This window comes from Arachis duranensis, chromosome 1 (genome assembly GCF_000817695.3).
Source record: "Arachis duranensis cultivar V14167 chromosome 1, aradu.V14167.gnm2.J7QH, whole genome shotgun sequence".
In the NCBI taxonomy this organism is placed as follows: domain Eukaryota; kingdom Viridiplantae; phylum Streptophyta; class Magnoliopsida; order Fabales; family Fabaceae; genus Arachis; species Arachis duranensis.
Window position 1 is genome coordinate 92,649,450 of NC_029772.3, and position 10,353 is coordinate 92,659,802.

The 10,353-nt window shown below is 36.3% G+C and overlaps 1 long non-coding RNA gene across 4 annotated transcripts; it reads right to left on the reverse strand.

The window, feature by feature from the left end:
• Positions 1-130: 130 nt before the first annotated feature.
• Positions 131-2,113, reverse strand: LOC110280167 (uncharacterized). Of its 4 annotated transcripts, XR_008006160.1 has the most exons (5): positions 1,813-2,113; positions 1,223-1,694; positions 931-983; positions 631-766; positions 131-178 (listed from the first exon to the last, which is right to left on the reverse strand). It is a non-coding gene; the product is annotated as an uncharacterized LOC110280167 (long non-coding RNA). The 4 variants fall into 4 exon arrangements; XR_002374393.2 differs by lacking the exon at positions 631-766; XR_008006133.1 differs by lacking the exon at positions 131-178 and having other exon boundaries at positions 314-766.
• Positions 2,114-10,353: the final 8,240 nt, after the last annotated feature.

Sequence of the window (10,353 nt, forward strand, 5' to 3'; positions counted from 1 at the left end):
ATCTTTTTGCATCTCCCTAACATAGATAAAGCATAATTTCTTAAGGGAGAGACAATACTATCTCCCTCTTTAAGAAGAGGGAGAAACTTAGAAGATCCAATTTTATTATTTATTTATAATGGAAAATTACCTTCAATGTACTTCTTTTGGAAGTAAAACTTATCGAATTCATCGTCACCTGTAAATTGGAAACAGAAAACAAAACCCACAATTAAGTTTATAGAAAAACAAAAGAGGACAGGTAGTATGAATTGGTCAGGTTTAATGCTTTTGTTAGGTAATATTGAAATAGTAAATTTTTTCATTTGCACAGTTAAGTCAACCATTTTGATTAAACAGGAAAAAATTAGATGTACTAAAAAAATATATGGTGCTTCAATTCATTGAATAAAGACTGGTACCTGAAGATCTCTAGCTTACTATCAGTTGAAGCTCCATTTCAGAAGTAACAATACATAATGTTAGCCAAGTAAATTTTCAAACAATCTAGTTGCTAATTACCTTAGTCATGTATTTTCACAGATACTGCACAACTTTTAGTGATTACCTAATATTCCAAACAACCACAACTATATAAAAATGTTTCAAATTGGGATAACATAAAGAGAAGTTAATAAATTTGTCACAAACCCATATTTAAAGAATCCAAGTGATGCCACAAACAACAAATTCAGCCTTACTTCATGAACAATCTTTAACAACGAAACCAAGGATTCATTCGTCAAAAAGTACAATTATACTCGTACTTTCCATGTTTTGCAGCAAACTGAAATTTAAGCCATTCCAATATCATAATAACTAATAAGAATAAGAACCACGTGAACTTCTAATTGAGACAATAATTAGTAGATCTCATAATCAATTTCAACATTCTTCTTATATCATATATCAGCAATTACTGATTTTCTTTTAACCCAAAGAAATGCTTACTCTATGCATATGACTGAAACATTATCTATTGTCTCAAGCTCTTCCAATTTTTCCTGCATAGTTTAAGAAAACACAGGAAATTAATTAGTTTGAAAGATGAATAGCAATAAAGTTTGCGAGAAATTCTGACAGATAACAGACAATTCAGAATTTGCACTGGACTTTGGTTGCAACAAAATTAGATTCCACTTACCCAGTAAGCAAATCAAAATTATAAGAAATAAAGAAAGAACCAATCAGTAATTTATTATCATGATCGAGGCGCTTGAGTTTTGCAAGAATCCTCGCTTACCTATTTTTACCCGCCAATTACAGAACCATTTACGACAACACTTTAAGCTGCAACTCATTTGTATATGTGTGAAACCTAAACAGCAAGACAAAAGCGACCAAAAAAATTAATACTTGAAGCAATCAGCAAAAGAAAAAAACTCTAATGTTGAAAACTGAAGCCCAACAGTGTTAACCCCGCTTTAGAATAGATAAATAACAACAGAAACAGTGTGCATATGGACGAAGAAGAAGCAAGAAAGAATCTTTTCCTGCTTTTAGGCACGTGACGTGAAGCAGATTCCATCACCGTTCCATTTTTTTGATAGCCAGTTCTTCAATTTTTGTTTCTTGCTGCGGTGACACGTTGTTGAAGATCCTTGTTCTCGTGCTCTTCATTGTACACCTGAGGCTTCGCACGGTCCTCGATTCCAAGATTCCAATGATCCCCAAATTCATATTTCCTCAAACTCTGTTATGTGCTTTGTTTGTTGCTAGAACAGCAAAACATGAATCTTAATAAGAACATAAATACATAGTTTAATAAGAATACATGTACATGAAAACTGTTAAAAAAACGCAAAACTCTTAAAAAATTTAAAAAAAAATTACCATGATTTTCGCAAGATGTAGGACTCTGTTTTCAATTAATCGCTCCTTGAGGCCATAAAAGCTATAAGTTCAAGAAAAAATAAGGCTACAGTTGGTGAGAGAAAGAGGAACAGGAGGAGTGGACATTGTTGATGAGATCTTTAATGGGGATCTTTTATCTCCTTAAGTGCCAGTGCTGACGATGGACCTTGCGGATTTTCCGGCTAGCTTCTGCTCTTTTCACAGCTGATCAGTGGTGACAAAGAAAGGCTTCATCTGCGCCCCATAGGCGATGACATTTGCAACTTCTAGCTCTATTTTGATGAGCAAATGCCCAGCCGTCTCTCGTGGAGGACGATCAGGGAAGAAAGTGATTCTGATTTTTGTGGGTAAAGGAGAGAGAAAGCCAGAAATAGATAGGACATAGGAAAAAGGATTGAAATTTGAAAAATTTTGAAGAATTGCGCCCAAAATTTGCCATCAATCCCGCTCAAATTATTGTAGTATGCTCAATTACCCTTCCATTGCGTGAAGAACCATTGTGCAAAACAACGCTACATCCTTCATTCAGCTAGAAAGGTTTGGGAACACCTGTCACTCTTTTGGAAACCATTTAACAGTGTTAAATAGTGTGTAGGTTTACTGTTTGGCTAGTTAATTATTATATATTAATAGATTTTTCATTAATCATCAGTGAATTAAGATAATAAAACTCACAAATAATAAAGGTTACAAATTCAAAAATAATTAAAATATTATTTTATTATTTTATTAATTTGTTATTTTAAAAGAATTTTTTTATTTTTTGTCGTGTTTTTTTTTTAAGTTCCACAGAAGAGATACATGTATTAAATCTTGTGTTTATAGAAAAATAAAAATTCACATATATGTTTATCTTTAAAAAATGCAACATTATTCCCATACAGAACAAAAAAATGCAACATTGATAAATATCCAAAAATAAAAATAATATTATTGACAAAAAAATAATAAGTCAATAACAATAATTAAAAGATAAATATTTTTATGTTGACATTTTTTTATAAAATGGTATTATAAATTATTAAATAGTTTTATATGTTTAATTAGAATTAAACTATAATGTAGTTTTTAAATTTACAGTCGATCTTCGAATTCATTTTTTAAACTTAAAATTATTCTAAATTCGCCCCTAATATATCTTTTGACGAATATTTATGAAAAAAGTGATGATGTATATAAAGAAAAGTAGGGTAGACAATCAATAATCATCGAAAAGAAGAGAAAAAATAACTTAACAGCGGAGAGGAGGCCAGCTATACAACATCAGCGGTTAGTGGGAGAGGACTTGGAGTAGCAGGGATGGGAGTAATTCTGATGGCGAGATCAAATACTCTCGTTGAAAAGAGAGAAGTTGATTTTAGGAGTGACAAGGTGGCAATGAATGGAGTGGAGATCGAAGACGGAAAAGAAGAAGAAAGATAGAACATGAGAGTTCTAAATGTGAGACAGTTGTAGTGTTTATTTGAGCCAAAGATTTCAAGTTGAAAAATTGCTGTTGCAGTGGCGACACTAACAACTGCAAAATAGCTGCAAGGATTAGGAAAAAAAGAAGAGACTCCGTGAGAGACAGAGGCACAATAATACCAACGTATTAAATCCCTCTTGATGGTTTCAGTGGCTAAGAGAAGGGAGAGTTGAATCTTAGCCCCTTTTTGCTTGCTAACACTTGCTGAACTTAGAAGAGACTTTTATGTTTTTATCTCGTCCCTAGCCACGAGACTTTTTCATTTTGTCTCGTCACTTGGCACGAGACATTTTTTATATTTGGCTCATGTGCAGTAGAAACAGAAATGGAGTAGGAGAGAGAAAAGATTACACCCAGATATATCCTGGTTCGGCTGCTAAGTGCAGTGCAGCCTACATCCAGTCTCCATCACAATAATGATGGAATTTCACTATAATCAACTTGATTACAAACTGTAAAGTGCTAACCCAACTTACAAGGGGATTCCCACAGAATCATGAAACACAACATAGATGAACAAAGGAACTCTAAGACATCTATGGCTTTTTTTTTCTTTTAATTTTGCACTCTCTGCCTTTTTTCTCTCTATGGCTTTTTCATACAAACCTCACTGTTTGCCTTTTTTCATGAGACTCAAGACATGACAAAATTAAACAGAAAAATTACAAAGCAGAAAACATTGAAGGAGAAGAAAATCTGTAAGCTTAGGTAGCTATGAGATTTCTGTGCCTTGCACTCTCACTTTCTTTTCCTTGAATCAAACCATGAATGTTCACCCCTTTTATAGAGAAGTGAAGCCTTCAAAGTTGAAACACAAAACCGAGCTTAGCTTCTTTTCCTTCAAAACAGAATCGGTTCGGCCACAGAGAGGGAAGAGGAAACTCATGCAAAACCTAACATGCAAGTACCTCTAGTTCTTCCTTGGTTATCACTCTTCATCAATCCGAGCGCTCCATCCTTGGCTTGCTCTCCAAGATGGATTTCTGTCCCTTGATGCTTCATGATGATGATGACTTCATCTGCTCCAATCTCTGACTCTTCCATCACTTCGCCACTCTAGCTACTTCTTGTGGTGGTTGAGCAGAATCAGAGACAAGCCATGCCTCCAAGAATATCACCTTGCTGGCCAAACCTTCTTCCTTATTTTTGAGTATGAAGGATCCGAGATTACCTCACCAAATCTTACTACATTTGGTGATTATCTCAGCCACAGCATACTTTTGGTTTTCTTTTTCTTGCCATCATTAACTTGATGGTCTTGATGCATGCAGCTTCTTCTTTTCGGTGAGTGTAGCTTAATGTAGCTTCCATGGTTGCTGTGACATGATGATGGGTGTTTTTGCGGAAAATGAATTTCCAACACACAAATCCAACCGGCAAGTATACCGGGTCGCATCAAGTAGTAATAACTCACAAGAGTGTGGTCGATCCCACAGGGATTGATGGATCAAGCAACTTTAGTGGGTGATTAGTTTAGTCAAGCTAACATTGAGTGATTTGGTGAAATTGATGCTGCAGAATGTAAATTGCATAGAATGTAAAGGGGAGTGGGTGATTTGCAGGAAATTAAAGGGAATAAAAAGAAAAAGAGCTAAATCTTAAAGTGCAAGTAATGTAAATTGCAGAAACTTAAAGTGCAAGAAATGTAAATGGCTTGAATTATAAAGGGAATCGGGAAGTGGATTTGCAGAAATTAGACAAGGAGAAGTAAATTGCAATAAACAGAAAAGTAGAAGAGAAATTTAAAATGAAAACTCTAGATCTCAGGACCCAAGAGACTAGATAACCAAGTCTAGATCTCAATGCCTTCCTAGATCAAAACCACAATTCAATTGCAAGAGAATTTAAAATCAAAACAGAAGAAGAACTAAATTCCAATCTCAATATCTCAAGAGTGCAGTAAATCAAAACAGAAAGATGGATCTCAAGGTGAGATTGAGACAGAATTTCCTCAATTCTCAACACCCAAGACTCAAATAAAGCTTTGCAGGAAAGTAAACAAGAAAACCCAGAGGTTGGGTTGATAGTGGCCTCCGTTGATTGTTCTTGGTGTTGGGAAGAAATCCACTTGTGAACTGGGCCATGTAGCTTTCACGTTTGAGCCAACGTTTGAGGTCAAACGTTGACTCAAACGTTGCTGTGTGAACAATTATGCAGAGGCCCAAAATGCTGTCATCCACGTTTGGCTCAACGTTTGAGGTCAAACGTGAGCTCAAACGTGGATCTCCCCATGCCTTCTTTTTGGCCAACGTTTGGCCCAACGTTTGAGGTCAAACGTTGGCGCAAACGTGGCTCAATTAGCTCATCAACCAGGGGTGTTCTTCCATGCTCCTTTTTGCCAAAATGTAGCCAACGTTTGACTTCACGTTTGAGGTCAAACGTTGGCTCAAACGTCGCTGCCCAGAAGCTCTATCTTTCTTCTTTTAGGCGCCAACGTTTGCCTCAACGTTTGAGGTCAAACGTTGGCGCAAACGTTGCCTTCCAAGAGTGCCATTTTTCTTCTTTATGGCGCTAACGTTTGCCTCAACGTTTGAGGTCAAACGTTGGCGCAAACGTTGCCTTCCAAGAGTTTCTTCTTCAGCCAATGTTTGCCTCAACGTTTGAGGTCAAACGTTGGCTCAAACGTTGGTTCTTCTCCAGGGCATTCTTCATCTTCTTGCAACCTCCTTCCAAGCCTTTTTCCACCTATCATCAATCAACAATTACATCAAAGCTATGCTATGATTATGAGAGTTCTTCTTCTTCTTGATATATAAGCAATTATGGCACAAAAACTCATGAAAATGCATCAATTCATCCATGGTTGATTGAATCTAAGGAAATATGAAATTCCACCCAAATGGCTTACTTGTGGCCTAAGAATGCATGAAAACCAGGTAAAAAACTAGTGAAAAAGCATAGGAAAACATGACATGGTGACATGTCATCACATGACCGAAGGAAGAAGAAAGAAAGATTAGAGAGAGAAGAAAGAAGATATTCAATGGATTTGATCAAATAATTAATGTAGCAAAGAGAAGGAATAAAAGTGCACTCAAGTTTCCTACTTCCCTTTATTGAGAGACGTGTATAATCATTAAAGCCATCAAATCAATTTCTCTCTCTCATTGTTCCAAGGTCTGCAATAACTCCAATTAATAAAATTTGGATTCCATCAAGGAATAAAAGTGATATCCGTTGGAGCATGCAACAACATGATCAAAGGAGTGGGTTTTATTTGTTTAAATGGATAAAGCAATATTGTGTCCCATCTCCCTTTTTTTTTTATTTCGGACCAAGCAAGTTGGTTATACATCAACAATAGATTTGGGCTTGCACATTTAAATCTGGCCCAAACCAATTCAGCCACAATGATTAAAACCATTTGTATGAATGCTGAATAATTTTTAATCAAACTGGGCTTGCTGTAGATTTCCTTTATTTTCGGCCCAACACAAAATCTGCACAACAAAATTATTAATTAAGCAAGTATGAATTAAGATCAAATTAATAATTTTGTAATTAATTATTTTAATAATGTTTGTTCATCATCAAAATTAAGTTAGAGTTTTCCAAACTCATCAATCTCCCCCTTGATGACAAACATTATTAAAATTGAAATGGAAAGAAATTTAAAGATTGAGTAAAGAATACTCCCTTTGAATTTGAATTTCTCTCCCTTTCTAAATGTCACATGGCTCCCCCTTAATGTATGCTTATTTTACCAAGGGAAGCATTATCCTGTAATAATTTTGAAATCAAGCTTGAAGTAACAATGTTATTCAACATATTAATTTTGAAATGTTGAATGCTTGATTTATGAGCAGAGTTTGGTGATATACAAAACTCATTGTTATCAATAAATTGATTATCTGCTCAAAGCTTTACACACATCAACTGAGCACAAAACAATGTTGTTCAAAAAATTTCAATTATTTTCCAGTCAAAATATCATAGCCATATTATTCAAGCAAGGAAAATATTTTTGAATCACACATGATCAAAACATGGCAGCTGTTAGATTTCACAGTTTAAAGGAACTGCCAAAAATAAGTTTTCAAACCAACATGTTTACCAAGATGAATAAGAATATTCCTATTTCAATAAAAGCATGTTCATCAAGATAAATCAACATCCAGGCATTTATATAATCAGAATAATATATTTGTCAAACAACATCATCAACTACTAAATGTCAAATGCATTTTCAGCAGCAGTAACCATAGTGAAACAAATGCACTATCAACATGCATTCTTTAAACAAGGGTGATCATAAATTTTCAATTGAAAATTTCATCCCCTGTTTCAGCAGATCCTTCCCTGTTTCATTAGTTTCAATTTCAATTTTGGAAACTAATTTTCCTCCCCCTTTTGTCATCAAGGGGTACCTGCACAAACTATGAAAAAACACAACAAAATATCCATACTAAAGTAACAAGAGTGTATCAAAGTATCATAGAGCAGTGAGTATCAAGTCATGCTTATACAAAAAACAGATTGAGCCTAATGGAGCCAATATCAAATAAAGGTAAAGAAACAGTCATTAGTCATCATAAAGATTGAACTCTGAACCGGATTCATTTTCGCAATCCCCTGTTCCTATTTTATCATCAAAGCTCTTAATCATGAAGCCAACCCTTTCATGACATTTCTTCCAAGCCCTTTCCTGTTCATATTCCAATTTCCGGGTAGTCTTGTGGGATTTGAACATCAACTTAGACATGTTGCGTAACTCATTGAGAACCTCCCGGATTGATGTAGTGACATTTGAGGTTTCAGGACGACTCTCCAGATCGCTGAGAGATGGTTCAGAGTGAGCAGACCGCTTTCCTTTCTTGCCCAAAACTCCTCCTCCTTTAATCATTGAAACCTTGTTCTCAACAGATTCATTAGATAAATCAACCTTAAAATACTCAAATATACATGTGAGGAACATGCCATATAGTAGATTAGCCTTTTTAGTACGTTTCACTGCTTCCCACATATGACGTATCATAATGTAAGCAAATGAAATTTGGGAAGAAGTAATGAGAGAAAATAAGATAATTGAATCAGAAACTGTTACTCTATGGTGAGAACCGCCTTTGTGGAGTGAGGATGTGAGTGATGATACGGTGCAACAGAGAGTTCTCAGGGCCAAGTGCTCGATGAGTTGGGATTAGTCCATCCAAACCAGAGAGATTTGCACAGATGTGTTGCAAGACTGTTTGCTGTGAAATGCCAACTTGATCATCCCACTTATCAATCATGTAAACTTTCGGCCCTTCATCTTCATACCCAAGGGCAGCGCCTATGGTTTGAGGATTGAGGGTCATGTAAACACGCTTGACGTAAGAGTGGATTAAGCCATCAATCAAGCGCATGTTTGCATAGAACTCCCAGACCAGCCCCGGGTAAACAAATTTCTGAATGTGAATCAGTGGAGTCCATTTCAGAGCATCAAACAGGGAAGAAAAGTTGATTCCTTTGGTGGCCAATTTTTCAAGATTTACCAAGTAAGAAAGGCAGAGAGTACGTTTCAGCAAAACATCTTTGTGAAATTCATAGAAAGCACATGAATAGAACCGAGATAGATCAAAATGGGAGTGATTTTTGTGAAATTTGTTCTTGAACTCTAGTGACTCCAAATTTGCAGGTTCTCTTGTATCATGCAGTATAAAGCTTTTCTGCCTTTTCTGAGAGCTTTTTGTATGTGGAGTAGATCTTTTCGACAGCGATGGAGGTGGTGAGGTATGTGATTCCTCTTCTTCTTCTTGAATACTGGATTGCTTGTTCTTTCCTGTCTTGCCTCTCCCTGAAGTTTTTTGAGCAATAACCTTGCGACGCATGGTTTCGGTCCTTTTGGAAGGAGGTGAATGAGTAGAGGAGGAAGTAGAATGAAGATGGATATGTGTATGAGTTTGAGGTGATGAAAAAGGTGGGCTTTTTGGAATGGGGGTTCGGCCACTTCTCTTTTGTGCCGTTTTCTTTTTCATGGTAGGATGAATGGAGAAGTTGAATATGAAAGGGTGGGAGTGCCGAAAGAGAGTGAGGAGGGAAGGAGGTTAGTGGTGCAATTAATGTGGATTGGAGAGAGATAATGGGGAAGTTAATGACCATAATGGCGCGGTTATTAACCAAAGGGTTTTGAAAAAGGTGGTTTCCTAGAATCAAGGGATTAGATGGAGAGAGGGATTTGATTTGATAATAGCCACTTCCAATAAGATTTGAAATGACAAACAAAAAGATTTTGATCATCATAAAATGAGGGATCATTAAAAAGTCAAGGTGGGGTCAAATAAGATTTTGTGGGGCCCATGAGAAACAAAGTCTGCGCAGCCTCTCCCTTAATCATAGCTCCTTGACAAACCCCATTTGTAGGGTTTATCTTGTACTGATTTTTGGGGATTTTATCACCTTTTACCCACATTTACTCAATGAAATAGCATGGTTTTATAACTTCTCCCTTAATTGCGCTTAAGAGTGAAAACATGCTTTTTAGGACTTAAAATAGCTAAATCTAATTCTCCTTGATTCCATTAGATGCCTTGATATGTTTGTTAAGTGATTTAAGGTTTAGGAGGCAAAGATTGGATCAAGGGAATGAAGAAAGAAAGCATGAAAAGTTGGAGAACTCATGAAGAAATGAAAGAACCGGAAAGCTGTCAAGCCGACCTCTTTGCACTTAAACGACCATAACTTGAGCTACAGAGGTCCAAATGATGCGGTTCCAGTTGGGTCAGAAAGCTAACATCCGGGGCTTCGAAACGATATAAGATTTGCCATAGTTGCTACAAGTATGGTGGCGCGCACGCGCATAGTACGCGCACGCGCCGTTGCTGCCACCTAGTCCACTTGAAGCAAAACGTGACCAGCGATTTTAGAAGCCTTGTGGGCCCAATCCAACTCATTTCTGATGCTATTTAACCCAAAGAGTGAAGAGGGAAACACAAGTTAGTTACCATTAGTTTGGTTTTAGCATAGTTAAGTTTTAGAAGTAGTTTCTAGAGAGAGAATCTCTCACTTCTCTCTAGAATTAGGATTAGGATTAGGATTAGTTCTTAGATCTAGGTTTTAATCTTTGCTTTCTTCTACTT